We start from the raw sequence: 18,319 nt of genomic DNA on the forward strand, positions 1-18,319 counted from the left end.
ACGACGAGCCTGACAGAGTACGCCATGGTGATGTCATACCCATGGCCAAACTACCCTCAGCCGAGGTTCTTTCTAAGCATTTTCTTTCCCAAATCATTCGTCTTCATGGGGTACCTACTAATATTGTGTCCTATAGGGGGACACAATTTATAGCAAAATTTTGGCAAGCTTTTTGTAGGAAGTTGGGGATTTCTCTGTCTTTCTCCTCAGCATACCACCCGGAGAGCAATGGACAAACGGAGCGCACCAATCAGTCATTGGAACAAATCCTCCTGTGTTTGACTTCAACATTGCAAGATGACTGGTGTGACGCATTGCCCTTGGCGGAGTTCGCTTTTAATAATCGGATTAATCAATCCACTGGTAGGTCACCTTTTTTCATTAATCTGGGATTAAACCCGCATTTTGGTGAGTTTTCACGTTTGGATTCAAACTGTCCGGGGGCCGAAGATTCGGTGAAACAGATTGGTGATCTGTGGGCTAAGGTTCGAGCAAGTATTGGGAAGGCGCAGGAAAAGTACAAACACTTTGCTGATAATAAGAGGGATCCGGGTCAGACCCTACACTGTGGGGATAAGGTATGGCTCTCGACACGAAACAACTTTAAAACTGCCGTCCGCGAATCTGGGCCCCAAATTCATTGGTCCCTATGTGATTACGGAAGTGATTAACCCAGTGGCTTATCGCTTGCTCCTTCCGTCTTCTTTGAAATTGCATAACGTTTTTCATAGATCCTTACTCAAACCTGTAGGGTCGGTGAGGGAAGAACCCACACCGTTACCGCCCCCGGTATCGGTGGACGGTCATCTGGTATTTGAGGTATAAAACATTGTGCAGTCTCGATGGGTCCATGGTTCTCTGCAGTATCTCGTCCATTGGAAGGGGTATGGTCCAGAGGATCGATCATGGGTACCGGCCAGGTCAGTGCACGCAGATCGTCTGGTCAGGGCGTATCATGCGTGATACCCGGGGAGGCCTGTTGAAGGAGGGGTACTGTCATGAGTTATTCAGGATTCTGGACAGATGGTGCAGGGGTTAATAGGGAGAGCCTCTCTTTGACAGCAGGGAGGGTTTTTATAGCCTCAGGTGAGCACCCCTCCCTGTCGTTTATACTCCCAACTAGAGTGTGCCCGACCCTGCATTGCTAGTGCCTCTCCCCTATTCTTGTACGTTGTTTGGTGTATGATCTGTTCTGGACTTGGTTTACGTCTCTTGGTTTCTGATTTGGTACTGTACTGCTCGACCCATGTATGACCCTCTGCTTCCCCTGACTGCTCTCTATCATCCTGATTCTGTACTGCGTTGCCTGACCCGTGTCTGACCCCCTGCTGCACCTGACGATCCTCTGCCATTCTGAGTCTGTACTTGTGTCTGTAAATTTGTGTATGACCCCCTGCTTTATCTGACTATCGCTGCTGCTCTGCCCCTGTGTGACTTAGTCTCCTGCCTGTCACCGCTGCGTCCCGAGGGTAAGGCCCGCCCCCTCCTCTGACAAGCGGTCATATGGTGGAAGGTCCTGCGGGTACTGAGTGCCTCTCCTTCGCTCCTCCCCTCCCGCAGGTCCTGTGACCGTTTTCCTGATCTCAGATACTGCGCCCCTGCCCGGCCACCAAGAGTTACCTTCCTCTGGAGTCTCAGCATCTTCAGGGCCTGCTGACGCTCGCCTGTCACGCCACTCCTGACAGCTACAACAGGTGAGCGTGACAATCTTACCACACGGACACTGGGCATGGTAAATTACCTCTTGTGAGGAACAATTGATATGTTTTCGAATTTCAAATGTTTTAGATCCATCTTGATTCAAAAAGGTATTTGTTTTTACCAAATTAAGACATCCCTTACAAACCCCACATAGGAAAAAAACGGGTTTACCAGTGTTTTTTCTCGATCTCTTTTTATTTGCTTCTGATATGTAGTGACTGTGTACCAGAATGTCTTTTAAGTTTTTGGATCTTCTAGCCACAAAAGCAGGAGCTGCTGTTAGTAATTCTTTCAAAACTGGAGCAATCAGAAGAGTATGCCAATGTTTACATATGATATCCATAAGGCCTTTCCATTGACTATTGAAAGTTGAAATAAATCGTATCACATTAGGGGTTGATCATTCCTATTTATTTTTTGATTGCCCATAGAGAAGTTGATCCCTTTAGGCCTTTGAAGCTCTAAAATATCCCCGTTTGATTGATCTCATACTGTAACCTCCTACAAATCTTCTGATCAAATCTTCAGATTATTTTTCAAAAGCCCCATTATCTGAACAGATTCTCTTTGCCCGAAGAAATTCACCGATCGGTATTCCATTTATCCATGGTACCGCTGAAAACGTCATCTTGTCCCGCAAAAAACGAGCCACCATACAGCATCATCAGCGAAAAAATAAAAAAGTTATAGCTCGCAGAATAAAGCGATGCAAAAATAATTATTTTTTATATAAAATAGTTTTCATTGCAAAAAAACGACAAAACATAAAAAAACGACCTAAATGAGGTATCGCTGTAACCGTACTGACCCGAAGAATAAAACCGCTTTATCAATTTTACCGCACGCGGAACGGTGTAAACGCACCCCCCCAAAAGAAATTCATGAAACGCTGGTTTTTGTTCATTCTGCGTCCCAATAATCGGAATAAAAAGCGATCAAAAAACGTCAACTCGTCCCGCAAAAAATAAGACCTCACATGACTCGGTGGGTCAAAATACGGAAAAATTATAGCTCTCAATATGTGGTGATGCAAAAACTATTTTTACAATAAAAAGTGTCTTTTAGCGTGCGACAGCTGCCAACCATAAAAACCGCCATAAATAGTAAATCAAACCCCCCATTATCACCCCCTTAGTTAGGGAAAAATAATAAAATAAAAAAAATGTATTTATTTCCATTTTTCCATTAGGGTTAGGGTTAGGGCTAGGGTTAGGTCCAGGGCTAGGGTTAGGGTTAGGGCTAGGGTTAGGGCTAGGGTTAGGGTTAGGGCTGAGATTAGGGTTAGGGGTGTGTTGGGGTTCGGGTTGGAGATAGAATAGGGGGTTTCCACTGTTTGGGCACATCAGGGGCTCTCCAAATGCAACATGGCATCTGATCTCAATTCCAGCCAATTCTGAGTTGAAAAAATCAAATGGTGCTCCTTCCCTTCCAAGCTCTGCCATGCGCCCAAACAGTGTTTTACCCCCACATATGGGGTATCAGCCTACTCAGGACAAATTGCAAAACAATTTTTGGGGTCCAATTTCTCCTGTTACCCTTAGGAAAATAAAAAATTGGGGGCAAAAATATCATTTTTGTGGAAAAAAATGTTTTTTTTTATTTTCACGTCCGAGCGTTATAAACTTCTGTGAAGCACTTGGGGGTTCAAAGTGCTCACCACACATCTAGATAAGTTCCGTGGGGGGTCTAGTGTCCAAAATGGGGTCACTTGTGGGGAGTTTCAATAGTTTAGGTACATCAGGGGCTCTCCAAACGCACATGACACCCGCAGACCATTCCATCAAAGTCTGCATTCCAAAACGTCACTACTTCCCTTCCGAGCCCCGACGTGTGTCCATACAGTAGTTTTCTCCCACATATGGGGTATCAGCATACTCGGGACAAATTGGTCAACAACTTTTGGGGTTCAATTTCTCCTGTTACCCTTGGGAAAATAAAAAAAATTGGGGACTAATTGATCATGTTTGTGGAAAAAATACGCTTTTTTTTATTTTCATGCCCCGGCATTATAAACTTCTGTGAAGCCCTTGGGGGTTCAAAGTGCTCACCTCACATCTAGATAAGTTCCTTAGGGGGGGTCTAGTTTTCAAAATGGGGTCATTTGTGGGGGGTTTCCACTGTTTAGGTACATTAGGGGCTCTCCAAAGGCAACATGACACCCGCAGACCATTCCATCAAAGTCTGCATTCCAAAACGTCACTACTTCCCTTCCGAGCCCCGATGTGTGCCCATACAGTAGTTTTCTCCCACATATGGGGTATCAGCATACTCAGGACAAATTGGACAACAACTTTTGGGGTCCAATTTCTCCTGGTACCCTTGGGAAAATAAAAAAAAATGGTGACTAAAAGATCATGTTTGTGGAAAAAATACGAATTTTTTATTTTCACGCCCGGGCGTTATAAACTTCTGTGAAGCACTGGGGGGTTCAAAGTGCTCACCACACATCTAGATAAGTTCCTTGGGGGGTCTAGTTTACAAAATGGTGTCATTTGTGGGGATTTCCACTGTTTAGGTACATCAGGGGTTTTCCAATCGCGACATGGTGTCCGATCTCAATTCCAGCCAAAAACGTCAAATGGCGCTGCTTCCCTTCCGAGCTCTGCCATGCGCCCAAATAGTGGTTTACCCCACATGTGGGGTATCAGCGTACTCAGGACAAATTGCACAATAACTTTTAGGGTCCTGTTACCCTTGGAAAAATAAGAATTGAGGGTGAAAAGATCATTTTTGTGGAAAAAATATGATTTTTTAATTGTACCGCTGTACGTTATAAACTTCTGTAAAGCCCTTGTGGGTTCAAAGTTCTCACCACATATCTAGATAAGTTCCTTGGGGGGTCTAGTTTCCAAAATGGGGTCACATGTAGGGGGTTTCCACTGTTTAGGTACATCAGGGACTCTCCAAACGTGACATGGCGTCCGATCTGAATTCCAGCCAATTTTGCATTGAAAAAGTCAAACGGCGCTGGTTCCATTCTGAACTCTGCCATGCGCCGAAACAGTCGTTCCCCCCCACATATCAGGTATCAGCGTACTCAGGACAAATTGCACAATAACTTTTGCAGTCCAATTTCTCCTGGTCCCCTTGGTAAAATAAAAAAAATTGAACCTGAAGTATTTTTTTGTGAAAAAAAGTTAGATGTTAATTTTTTTTTTAAATATTCAAAAAATTCCTGTGACGCACCTAAAGGGTTAATAAACTTCTTGAATGTGGTTTTGAGCACCTTAAGGGGTGCAGTTTTTAGAATGGTGTCACTTTTGGGTATTTTCTATCATATAGACCCCGCAAAGTGGCTTCAAATGTGATGTGGTCCATAAAAATAAAATGGTGTTGTAAAAATGAGAAATCGCTCGTCAACTTTTAACCCTTATAACTTCCTAACAAAAAAAAATTTTGGTTCCAAAATTGTGCTGATGTAAAGAAAACATGTGGGAAATGTTAGTTATCAAGTTTTTTGTGTGCCGTATCTCTGTGATTTAAGGGCATAAAAATTCAAAGTTGGAAAATTGCGATATTTTCAAAATTTTCGCCAAAATTCCGTTTTTCTCACAAATAAACGCAAGTTATTTGAATGAAATTTTACCACTAGCATGGAGTACAATATGTCACGAGAAAACAATGTCAGAATAACCAGGATCCATGGATGCATTCCAGAGTTATGACCTCATAAATGTACAGTGGTCAGAATTGTAAAAATTGGCCCGGTCATGAACGTGCAAACCACCCTTGGGGGTGAAGGGGTTAAGGGCATACATTTAGTCACAATGGACATTAGAGGGGGGGCTGTCAGTAAAATTCTAGCCCAAAAAGAAAGCCAATGGATTCATCGGTTGGGCACGATGAGCCCAATGGGTCTTAATGAAAGTCTAGGGTTTGCCTCTTTTTTGTAGAGTTATTGTTCTTTATGGCATCTTTTTATGGGGTGGGTGGGTACATTTTTGTTTTTTTGATTTTAGTTGTGTGTGTTTTTTTACTGTTTTTTTTTACTTCATTTAGATTGATCATTGTGGTTTTGAGAAATTCCTCTGCCAAACGTGTTTATCTACCTAGTATCCTTGAGGGACCAGGTGCTGAAAGATGGGAACCAGTCTTGAAGAAATAAAGAAGGAATATTTTTTGATTGTTTTGAATATTTGGACCAATAGCCAATTAAGCGTCTTTTCCTGAATCGTTCTTCCTTTTTGTATTTTTTGATATGTGGGAGAAAAAAAAATGTGGATTATAGCATGCTTATTTTTCTATTTTTCAATTAATATATATTATTAAGATTAGAAGAAGTACCTTGTGAACTTTCTCCCCTTATACTTCTGCTTCTTAATATCGTTATTTGAGAAGTGGTTAAAGTGTAATAAGTCTATAAAATTTGCTATGGAGGTAAAAAATGGAGATATCTTAGTATTTTATTTGTTTATGGTAACAATATTTTGCCTCTTGAGGCTTATGTATAGTATTGGTATAGAGTATGCTTAGATTAGAATAGTCACATTTATTAAGGTTATATCGCCCAAACCTGTGTCATTTATTTCTTTTAATTAATTTTGAATATTATTGTGAATATATAAAAACTGTCTTGTGATTTATTTTTATTAAAACACTATTGCACCTTAATCACTGTAGGCACCTTAAAATTTATTAGATTTATTCTAAATCCTTAAAGAAAGAATTTGTAGACACCAATGCACTTTAAATTTATTCATATCTCACAATGTTTCAATGAAAGTCTCTCAAATATACATAAAAAGTAGAGCATTCTCTTTACATGAAGGTTGCTCATAATTTAAGTCCCTGTCATTTTAAATTCATTCGGTATGCACTGTGTTATTAGCTATTGTGGCACTAATTTCACTGTGGCACAGTATGTCTGGTACACAGTGCGCCTGCGCAGTTTCAAAACCGCTGTTCGCTTTCGTGAGTGCTCCATATTTGTGCCTCCTGTGCAATAGCTTGTGGCCCAAAGGAGTGCGTCACTTGGAAGCGTGATTCATACAGCGTTGAAGATCTGGGCATGCGCCATGTAAGGTGTTCTGAGATATCACATGACGGCTCACTTCCTATATTTCTGTACACAGCTTTGTAGATCTGGGCATGCACCAGTGAACCTGCTCTGAACTATCACTGGACGATTCACTCCCACATTACCTCATAATGTTCTTTGATAGGTCCCTGGGGATATTTAACACACAGCGCCCACCACATAGACACGTCCCCGGAAGAAGCTATGGCGAAACACGCGTTGGGATGAAGGAGGCTGCGTCACTCACATTTTTATCCGGTTGTCACTGGTATTATTCATCTTTGCCGATTTTGGAATTGGTTTTGTCTTACTCATTTAGTACACTCCAAAGCTTTGAGTGATACAATTAAGGGAGACACAGGAATTAATTGATGTGGCTGTATATTGAATGAATTGCATTGCCTTATACAGTCATATGTAAAAGTTTGGGCACCCCTATTAATGTTAACCTTTTTTCTTTATAACAATTTTGGTTTTTGCAACAGGTATTTCAGTTTCATATATCTAATAACTGATGGACTCAGTTATATTTCTGGATTCAAATGAGGTTTATTGTACTAACAGAAAATGTGCAATCTGCATTTAAACAAAATTTGACCGGTGCAAAAGTATGGGCACCCTTATCATTTTCTTGATTTGAACACTCCTAACTACTTTTTACTGACTTCCTGAAGCACTAAATTGGTTTTGTAACTTCATTGAGCTTTGAACTTCATAGCCAGGTGTATCAACTCATGAGAAAAGGTATTTAAGGTGGCCACTTGCAAGTAGTTCTCCTATTTGATTCTCCTATGAAGAGTGGCATCATGGGCTCCTCAAAACAACTCTCAAATGATCTGAAAAAAAGATTATTCAACATAGCTTTTCAGGGGAAGGATACAAAAAGTTGTCTCAGAGATTTAACCAGTCAGTTTCCACTGTGAGGAACATAGTAAGGAAATGGAAGAACACAGGTACAGTTCTTGTTAAGCCCAGAAGTGGCAGGCCAAGAAAAATATCAGAAAGGCAGAGAAGAAGAATGGTGAGAACAGTCAAGGACAATCCACAGACCACCTCCAAAGACCTGCAGCATCATCTTGCTGCAGATGGTGTCACTGTGCATCGGTCAACAATACAGCGCACTTTGCACAAGGAGAAGCTGTATGGGAGAGTGATGCGAAAGAAGCCGTTTCTGCAAGCACGCCACAAACAGAGTCGGCTGAGGTATGCAAAAGCACATTTGGACAAGCCAGTTACATTTTGGAAGAAGGTGCTGTGAACTGATGAAACAAAGATTGAGTTGTTTGGTCATACAAAAAGGCGTTATGCATGCGCTGTATTGTTGACCGATGCACAGTGACACCATCTGCAGCAAGATGATGCTGCAGGTCTTTGGAGGTGGTCTGTGGATTGTCCTTGACTGTTCTCCCCATTCTTCTTCTCTGCCTTTCTGATATTTTTCTTGGTCTGCCACTTCTGGGCTTAACAAGAACTGTACCTGTGTTCTTCCATTTCCTTACTATGTTCCTCACAGTGGAAACTGACAGGATAAATCTCTGAGACAACTTTTTGTATCCTTCCCCAGAAAAGCTATGTTGAATAATCTTTGTTTTCAGATCATTTGAGAGTTGTTTTGAGGAGCCCATGATGCCACTCTTCATAGGAGAATCAAATAGGAGAACTACTTGCAAGTGGCCACCTTAAATACCTTTTCTCATGATTTGATACACCTGGCTATGAAGTTCAAAGCTCAATGAGGTTACAAAACCAATTTAGTGCTTCAGGAAGTCAGTAAAAAGTAGTTAGCAGTGTTCAAATCAAGAAAATGATAAGGGTGCCCATACTTTTGCACCGGTCAAATTTTGTTTAAATGCAGATTGCACATTTTCTGTTAGTACAATAAACCTCATTTGAATCCAGAAATATAACTGAGTCCATCAGTTATTAGATATATGAAACTGAAATACCTGTTGCAAAAACCAAAATTGTTATAAAGAAAAAAGGTTAACATTAATAGGGGTGCCCAAACTTTTACATATGACTGTATATATTAATAATTGTCTGATTGTCCCTTGGATATTTTTGTACATTTTTGGAGAGGATATACTTCCTTTTGCATCATTGGTATATTGCTAGATATTTTACCTAAAGATCCATGGGCATATTGAATACTGCATTACCTGTGCGCCCATATTAACTATTTATGGGTGGATGAACGCCTCCTGCTGGGCATTCTTGTTATTTTAATCTTTTTTAATAGTTCTTTAATAAAAATTGAAGTTTTACTTATACTGGATCTCTTCATGTTTTTTCGGAACATCATTGTGATATTTATCCAAATAACGGTTGTTTGATATTATGTAGAAGTGCCAGATATTTATGTCTTTTGGACTAATTTTTGTATATTAATCGTAAGACTAACCTCGCCGGATATAGTACTTTGACCTAATTCAAGTATTTGCAGACACTCCATGGCCCCTCATTCCTCATCCCAACCTTCCGTCACAAGATCCGGTGTTCCACCTACTGTACATCAGCTGCATTTAACGACATGGCTGTTTATGTCGAGGTTCTGATATTTAGGGTCTGTCGGACTCTGTTGTCCAGACTATGTTGCAGGCCAATAAGGTGCAATTTGCCCAGGTTTACCACCGTAGTGGGTGAAGTTACCAGAGGGACTTCCATCTGTTTTCTCCAGTCTTAGGATTCTTTCGTTTCTTCAGTCCAGTATGGATGCTGGTATATAAATCTAGGGTGCTTTTCATAGAAAAGTGCATCCTATGTTCCAAAAAACATAAAATATGTCCCATTCGTTCTGGGTGCACTTGTCAGTATCAGGATGGGATGCCATGTGGTAAGAGGACATTCAAAAGTTTGCCTGGCTCTTCAAATTACGCCTCTCGGAATACAAGTGATATAATAGAATGAAATATTATCCATTCTTCCATTTTCAAGACTGTAATGCACAAAGACAGCAGTTAACACTTGAAGTTGTGATTCACATGGCGCCGGATGCCCTTGGCTGTGTTGAGCTTCTCAGTAACCAGCCGGAGGACCTCAGAAGTCCCAAGTGCCTCTCAACCCTGACAAGAAAGTGTTGCTGTCATCGCAGTATGTGTAGGGCCTCACTGTTAAACTGTTAGAAGAATAATGCAGAGGTGTGAATTTTTGTTGAAATTCCTTTCTCTTTGCACAAGTCCCATATCAAAATCTGTGACCTAGGAGTCTAAAAAAAAAAAATCACAAAGGTCAACTAAATTGAATCTTTGTAATTACGAGCAGTTGTTTTCCATAGGATCTGTGCACAATATATACCGTATGGGAATAAACATGCGAGAAATAGGAGGAAACCACTATGGCTAAATAGAGCTGTAAGGGGCGCAATAAGAGATAAAAATAAAGCATTTAGAGAATTAAAGCAAGTAGGTAGTGATGAGGCATTAAATAAATACAGAAGATTAAATAAATTCTGTAAAAAGCAAATCAAGACAGCAAAGATTGAGACAGAGAGACTCATTGCCAGAGAAAGTAAAAATAATCCCAAAATATTCTTTAACTACATAAATAGTAAGAAGCTAAAAAATGATAGTGTTGGTCCCCTTAAAAATAGTCTGGGTGAAATGGTGGATGAGGATGAGGAAAAAGCCAATATGCTAAATGACTTTTTTTCAACAGTATTTACACAAGAAAATCCCATGATGGATAACATGATCAGGGATAAAAATTCTCCATTAAATGTCACCTGCTTAACCCAGCAGGAAGTACGGCGGCGTCTACAAATCACTAAAATTGACAAATCCCCGGGCCCGGATGGGATACACCCCCGAGTACTGCAGGAATTAAGCACAGTCATTGATAGACCACTATTTTTAATCTTTAAAGATTCCATAATAACAGGGTCTGTACCACAGGACTGGCGTATAGCAAATGTGGTGCCAATATTCAAAAAGGGGACAAAAACTGAACTTGGAAATTATAGGCCTGTAAGTTTAACCTCAACTGTGGGTAAAATCCTGGAAGGTTTTCTAAGAGATACTATACTGGAGTATCTGGAGAAGAATAACCTTATGACCCAATATCAACATGGGTTTACAAGAGACCGTTCCTGTCAGACTAATCTGATAAGCTTTTATGAAGAGGTAAGTTCCGGACTGGACCAAGGGAATGCAGTGGACGTGGTGTACATGGACTTTTCAAAAGCTTTTGATACGGTGCCACACAAAAGGTTGATACATAAAATGAGAACAATGGGGATAGGGGAAAATATGTGTAGGTGGGTTAAGAGCTGGCTCAGGGATAGGAAACAAAGGGTGGTTATTAATGGAGCACACTCGGACTGGGTCACGGTTAGCAGTGGGGTACCACAGGGGTCAGTTTTGGGCCCGCTTCTTTTTAACATATTTATTAATGACCTTGTAGGGGGCATAGAGAGTAGAATTTCAATATTTGCAGATGACACTAAACTCTGCAGGGTAATTAATACAGAGGAGGACAATTTTATATTACAGGAGGATTTATGTAAACTAGAAGCTTGGGCTGATAAATGGCAAATGAGCTTTAATGGGGATAAATGTAAGGTCATGCACTTGGGTAGAACGAACAAGTTGTATAATTATGTGCTTAATTGTAAAACACTGGGCAAAACAGTCACTGAAAAAGACCTGGGTGTATGGGTGGACGACAAACTCACATTTAGTGGCCAGAGTCAAGCAGCTGCTGCAAAGGCAAATAAAATAATGGGATGCATTAAAAGAGGCATAGATGCTCATGAGGAGAACATAATTTTACCTCTATATAAGTCACTAGTGCGACCACACTTAGAATACTGTGTACAGTTCTGGTCTCCGGTGTATAAGAAAGACATAGCTGAACTGGAGCGGGTGCAGAGAAGAGCGACCAAGGTTATTAGGGAACTAGGGGGTCTGCAATACCAAGACAGGTTATTACACTTGGGGTTATTTAGTTTGGAGAATCGAAGGCTTAGGGGTGATCTTATTACAATGTATAAATATATGTGGGGACAATACAAAGACCTTTCTAATGATCTTTTTACTCTTAGACCTGTGACGGGGACAAGGGGGCATCCTCTACGTCTGGAGGAAAGAAGGTTTAAGCATACTCACAGACGCGGATTCTTTACTGTAAGAGCAGTGAGACTATGGAACTCTCTGCCATATGATGTTGTAATGAGTGATTCACTACTAAAATTTAAGAAGGGACTGGATGCCTTTCTTGAAAAGTATAATATTACAGGGTATATACACTAGTCTCCTTAATATTGCGTTGATCCAGGGAGCTAGTCTGATTGCCGTATGTGGAGTCGGGAAGGAATTTTTTTCCCCAATGTGAAGCTTACTGTTGCCACATGGGTTTTTTTTGCCTTCCTCTGGATCAACATGTTAGGGCAAGTTAGGATAGGATATGGGTTGAACTAGATGGACTTAAAGTCTCCCTTCAACCTTAATTACTATGTTACTATGTATGATAAGAAATGCTTGTAATTATAGATACTATTTCTGATGCTATGTAACAATTGGGAAGCATAAATATGTTATGTATTCAAAATATAGTAAGAATACAATGTGTATTAGGCATGTGATATACAGAGGTGCGGTTTTATAATCATACCAAATAAATTCTGTCAAGCTATGAATTATCTATCTGGAAGCCATAAGCATATTGTCAGCATGATAAGCTGTGACAACCTCCAAGAATAAACTGAAAAAAGAGAACCTGGGAATCAATTCCTTTTGAATTCTTTTTCACTACATTTTATATGAGCAAAAACAAATACAGTAACATGTAAAATTTTGGGCACCCCTGGTCAAAATTACTGTTATTGTGAACAGTTCAGCAAGTTGAAGATTAAATGATCTCTAAAAGGGCTAAAGTTAAAGATGACACATTTCCTTTGTATTTTAGGCAAAAAATAGTTTTTTTTTACATTTAAAAATGACAAAAAAGGAAAGTAGAGATTTGTGTTCTCAGATAACTTTGACCAAGGTTTCATACCTTAATTAGTCTGTTAGGGTTATGGCTTGTTCATTGTCATCATTAGGAAAGGCCAGGTGATGTAAATTTCCCAGCTTAATAAAAACCCAGCCTCCTCTAATCTTGTGACAAAAAAACAAAAGCAGCAGCCATGGGTTCTTCTAAGCAGCTGCCTAACATGCAATAAATATGGCCTTCATGGAAGAGTCATCAGAAGAAAACCTATCCTGCATCCTCATCATAAAATTCAGCTTCAGAAGTATGTAAAAGAAAATCTAAACAAGCCTGATGCATTTTGGAAACAAGTCATGTTTACTTGGTAGCATAGAACTCTTTGGCCACAATGATAATAGGTATGTGTGGAGACAAAAGGACACAGAATTTCAGGAAATGAACATCTTCCCAACCTTTTTTTTTTTTAAACCAGTTATTTTTATTTAGGTTTCAAAAGATTTTAAACAATAAACAGTGGATATCAATATACATGTAACAATTCACATATCTTGTAGTAATGCAAATAAAGCCATCCCCCCCTCCCCCAATACTCCTTATGCCGGGTATACTTGAGAGTCTTAGCAATCATATCGCCGCCATCCAGGCGGACCATATTTTTTCGAAAGTTCTTTCACCATGCCTTCGCCTGTAAATGCTTTCCTCTAAATGCATTACCGTACGTGTCTGAGCAATAAATTCCCTCCTAGTGGGGGGTTCCGAATCCTTCCATTTTCGTGCTATTAGTTTGCGTGCCACATACAGCAACCTCGCTATTGCCACTTTGTAATGTTCTGAGACAGGTATCCCATCCACCTCCCCCAAAACACACAGCACTGGATTCCTGTCGAGCGTACATGCATAAGCTCTCTCAATTTTGTTGATAACGACCAGCCAGTATGCCACCAGCCGCGGACACGACCATAGCATGTGTAACAGTCCGGGCTGGTCTGTGCCACATCTAGGGCAGCTAGAGTCTCCCCTCAAGCCCACCTTGAATAGGACCAGCGGTGTTTTGTATGTTCTATGTATTACATATAATTGGGAGAGCCGTGCCTGCTCGCTTAGAGAGATCTTCGGGACATATTCAAGAATAGCTCCCATTGTTCTGTTGTGAGGGTACCCACCTCCCTCTCCCATTTACTCTTTGCAGTGAGGTGATTGTCCCCCAGATAGGAGTGTAGTAGATCATGATATATGCTCGATATAACTCCCCTCATCCCTCCCTTCATACACACAAAGTCTAGTACAATGTCGCCCTGAACCGTCATGGCTCCCAATCTACACTGTGCCCTCCAAGCATGTCGAAGAATATAGTATTGAAACCCCCATACCGAAGGCAAATCAAATTCCTCTCTCAATGTCTCAAAGGTCTTCAGGTCCGTTCCACTCTGCAGCTGGCACACATATCTCTCTCCTTTCGCCTTCCAATTGCTCATTTGACGCAGTTTATTAAGTTCTGGCAGATGCTCATTGTCTCACACCGGTGAGTACCTAGTCAGCTCATCCACCCCTCTGATCCTTTTAATGGTGTCCCATACCTTCTGAATCATGCCTATGGTAGGATATGGTGCTCCCAGTTTCTTAAAGGTACCATCCTCTAGACCCTGGATAAGTGGGCGTCTCCCCGTCACATGTACCAGCACCCGGTGAGCTGCTCCTCCACAATCGAGCTCTCTCCATCCTCTGACATGCTGGCCCTGTACTGCCAAGAAATAGACCCATGGATTTGGTGCGGCCAGTCCTCCCTCTTCCTTTCCTTTTTGCAGAGTTCCAAATTTAATCCGTGCCTGCTTCTTGCCCTATATCAAGGATCTGATGATAGAATCAATGCCCCGAAACCGTTTTTTTGGTAGCCATATCGGCGAATTGTGCAAAACGTATATTAGTTGTGGCATAAGGACCATCTTAATCAGGTTAGTTCTACCCGTTACCGTTAAAGCCAATTTGCACCATGCACCTATTTTCCCTTTAAATTTCTCTAGCAGAGGAACCAAATTCAGACCCGTGAATCGGGACAGTGGAAGAGCTACCCATATCTCTAGGTATTTAAAATGTGAAACTAGCTGGAGTTGTTTCCCCCTCTCATCTATCTCCTCCGCTTCTATTGCTCTATCCACAGCCATGACATAAGACTTGTGCCAATTTATCTCCAGTCCCGAAATGCACCCAAATTGTGTAATTACATCCATCGCGCACCCCAGTGTCTCTCCTGCACTTTCCAAAAACAACAGGATGTCGTCGGCATGCAATGGTATTTTTTCTTCCAGCTTCCCAAACTTAAATACGACCACTCCCCTCTCAGCTCTGATCTTGGCCGCCAGGGGCTTCACTGCCACCGCGAACAATAGCGGGGACAGCGGACACCCCTGCCTTGTGCCCCTATGCAAGTCAAACATCCCGGACTGTTCTCCATTCACCTTAACTACCGCCTTTGGGGATGAGTACAATAACTTCACCCAGGCCATGAACGCCATAAGTATTGCCATTCCACGCTATCAAATGCTTTCCTAACGTCCAATGACATCACTATTCTCCTGCCACCATTATCAGCAGGCAGTTGCATATTAAGAAATAATCTTCTTAAGTTAACAGCCGTGGAGCGGTTAGGCATAAAGCCCGACTGGTCCTCATGTATAATGGTATGCGCAACCCCGGTGAGCCGGGTGGCCAGGATCTTAGCGAGTATTTTGACATCCGTTGTCAACAACGAAATGGGCCTGTACGACTCCGCATCCATGGGATCTTTTCCCTCCTTCGGCAGAACTACTATTACCGCTTCCTCCATTGATCTCGGCAGTGCCCCCGTCACTAAAGCCTCATCAAACACAGATTTCAATTTTTGAGCCAGAAGTTCAACTAACTCCCTGTACACCTCCCCAGGTAGACCATCAGCTCCCGGTGATTTGTTATTGGGCATAGACAGTATTGCACATTCCACCTCCTCCACACTCATAGGTTCTTCCAACCTCAACCTATCTTCCTCAGACAATTTAGGTAGTGAAATGCCTTCCAAAAATTTCTCCACATCCCCCTCTGTGTCCCGTGCTCTCGAAGTGTACAGTGCCATGTATATGCCTTGAAGACCTCCAGTATGTCCTTTGTGTCTGTCAGAGTCGCCCCTGTTTGATCTCTCAGTTTATACACACTGGAAGACTCCCTTTGTGCCGCAGATATCACCGCCAACAAGTGACCCACGCTCTCTCCTTCTTCAAAGGATTGGGCTTGCTGAAATGCCCTTTTCCTCTCAGCTTGCATCATGTGCAGTTTATCAACTGCCTCCTGAGCCAATTTTAGTCTATTGTGAGCTTCACTCGTTGGCGCCAAAATCATGTCTGCCTCCGCTCTTGTCAGGTCATCCTTTATTTGTTGATCTGCCAATTTAGTTTTGGTCTTACACCTCGCAATCTCACTTATAAAAAGTCCCCTCGTAAACGCCTTCATGGCATCCCATACCGTTGTGGCCTCAGTACTCCCTTCGTTCATTTGGAAGAAGTGCTCTAGCTCTTTGGTTATGCCACCCATGTCCACCACTTTAAGCCACGTCGGGTGAAGACGCCAACCTCCCCTCTGACCCTGAGCAGATCTCACCAGAAGCGTGACCACCATAGGACCATGATCCGAGAGAGTCCTCTGTAGGTATTCCACCTCCCCCACCATCCCGTCCATAGCGGTATCCCCCAAAGCCAGGTCTATCCTCGACAGTGTTCCATGTGTTGCCGAATGACATGAAAAAGTCCTCTTACCCTCATTTCGTACTCTCCACAGATCTACCAGCCCAAGTTCCCCTACAAACTTGCCAAAGGCAGTCATCCTGTCCTGTCCAGCTTCCGTACCTGCTGGTCTTACTTTATCCCAATAATCATTCATAGTGTTGTTAACATCTCCCATAATCAACAACAGAGTCTCCCCCCATCTGCCCGTCAGTTCCAGTACTGCTTGTAGTTTCTTTTTAGAGTAAGGTGGAGGGATATATAAAGCCACTAAAATCATTTTGTGTCCGAACAATCTGCAAGCAATCCATACATACTGCCCTTCACTGTCTACATGCACTTCCAGCTCTTCATAATGTGTGTTTTTGTGTATTAGGACTGACACCCCCCTGGAGTACGAGGAATAAGTAGAATGATATGTCTTTAGCATCCAGGCTCTTGACAACCAGTGCATAGTGTCTCTAGTGAGATGTGTCTCCTGCAAGCACGCGATCATAGGTTCACAGGATTTGATATGATTCAGAACAACCGCCCTCTTAACCTTATCAGATATACCACGCACATTCCAACTTAACATCCGAACAGTGCGGTTACTCATTGTGCATTAGAAAGAACAATCCATCATCATCAAGTAACATCATTACATTGTGGTCCCAATCATACCCGGTCAAACAGCATGAAAACCCCCATCTCTCTACAAATCCGCCCCACCCACCCACCTCCCCCCATCCGCATCTCCGCTTAATACAAGATGCATACAGGATGCAGGGGAATGGGAAGCAAATATATGTGTGGGAAAACCTGGGCGATAAACCAAAAGGGGAAACCAAGATGGGAGAAATGGAGTTATATACCTGTAAATCTAACTCACTGCACTACTTCTAGTGCTGCTAGATAGTATATACATAGTCCTGCAAAGGAAGAGTAGGTGGGATAACTACTGTGTTGAGGCTAAGTATACAATGATCTAAGGCACAATTACCAAGCAATATATATATATATATATATATATATATATATATATATATATATATATATATATATATAGTTATATTAGTATATTACTTTGACCACTAGTGTGTGCAGGGGCTCCCAATATTTGTGCACATGGGTGTACCCAGGATCAAAACTAGGTTGTTCAGGTTGTAAAATTTTTAGAACAAAAAAGGTGAATGAAACTGCTCCATACAGTATAATGAGCCACATACCTGTATATACATCATCACCAGCCCACTGAGCCCAGCACCATCTTTATATACACATCACCACCTGCCCCAGCCCACTGAGCCCAGCACCTGTATATATCATCACCAGCCTCAGCCCACTGAGCTCAGCACCACCTGTATAAATAAATCATCACCAGCCCCAGCCCACTGAGCCCAGCACCACCTGTATATACATCATTACAGCCCCAGCCCACTAAGCCCAGCACCACCTGTATATACATCATCATCAGGTCCATCCCACTAAGCCCAGCACCACCTGTATATATCACCAGCCCACTGAGCCCAGCACCTGTATATATCACCAGCCCACTGAGCCCAGCACCACCTGTCTATACATCATCACCAGCCACAGCCCATTAAGCCCAGCACCACCTGTATATACATCATCATCAGCCCCAGCCCACTGAGCCCAGCATCACCTGTTTATATATCATCACCAGCCCCAGCCCACTGAGCTCAGCACCACCTGTATATACATCATCACCAGCCCCAGCCCACTGAGCCCAGCACCACCTGTATATACATTAGCGTAGCCACAGCCAGCCCCTGTATATACACATCATCCCAGCTACAGCCAGCCCTTTTATACATCAGTCCAGCCACAGCCAGCCCCAGCCCCTGTATATATCAGCCCAGCCAGCCCCTGTATACATCAGCCCAGCCAGCCCCCAGTCTCCGCATACATCAACCCAGCCACAGCC

At 42.2% G+C, this 18,319-nt stretch overlaps 1 long non-coding RNA gene across 1 annotated transcript; it reads left to right on the forward strand.

Annotated features, from left to right (window-relative positions):
- Window positions 1-242: 242 nt before the first annotated feature.
- On the forward strand, window positions 243-5,911 carry LOC141086690 (uncharacterized). The gene is made up of 3 exons (XR_012231642.1): window positions 243-363; window positions 1,561-1,694; window positions 5,701-5,911. It is a non-coding gene; the product is annotated as an uncharacterized lncRNA (long non-coding RNA).
- The last annotated feature ends 12,408 nt before the right edge of the window (window positions 5,912-18,319 follow it).

The sequence above is a fragment of the Dendrobates tinctorius genome, unplaced genomic scaffold, assembly GCF_039654945.1.
Source record: "Dendrobates tinctorius isolate UK_male_01 unplaced genomic scaffold, ASM3965494v1 ptg000032l, whole genome shotgun sequence".
Taxonomy (NCBI): Eukaryota; Metazoa; Chordata; class Amphibia; order Anura; family Dendrobatidae; genus Dendrobates; species Dendrobates tinctorius.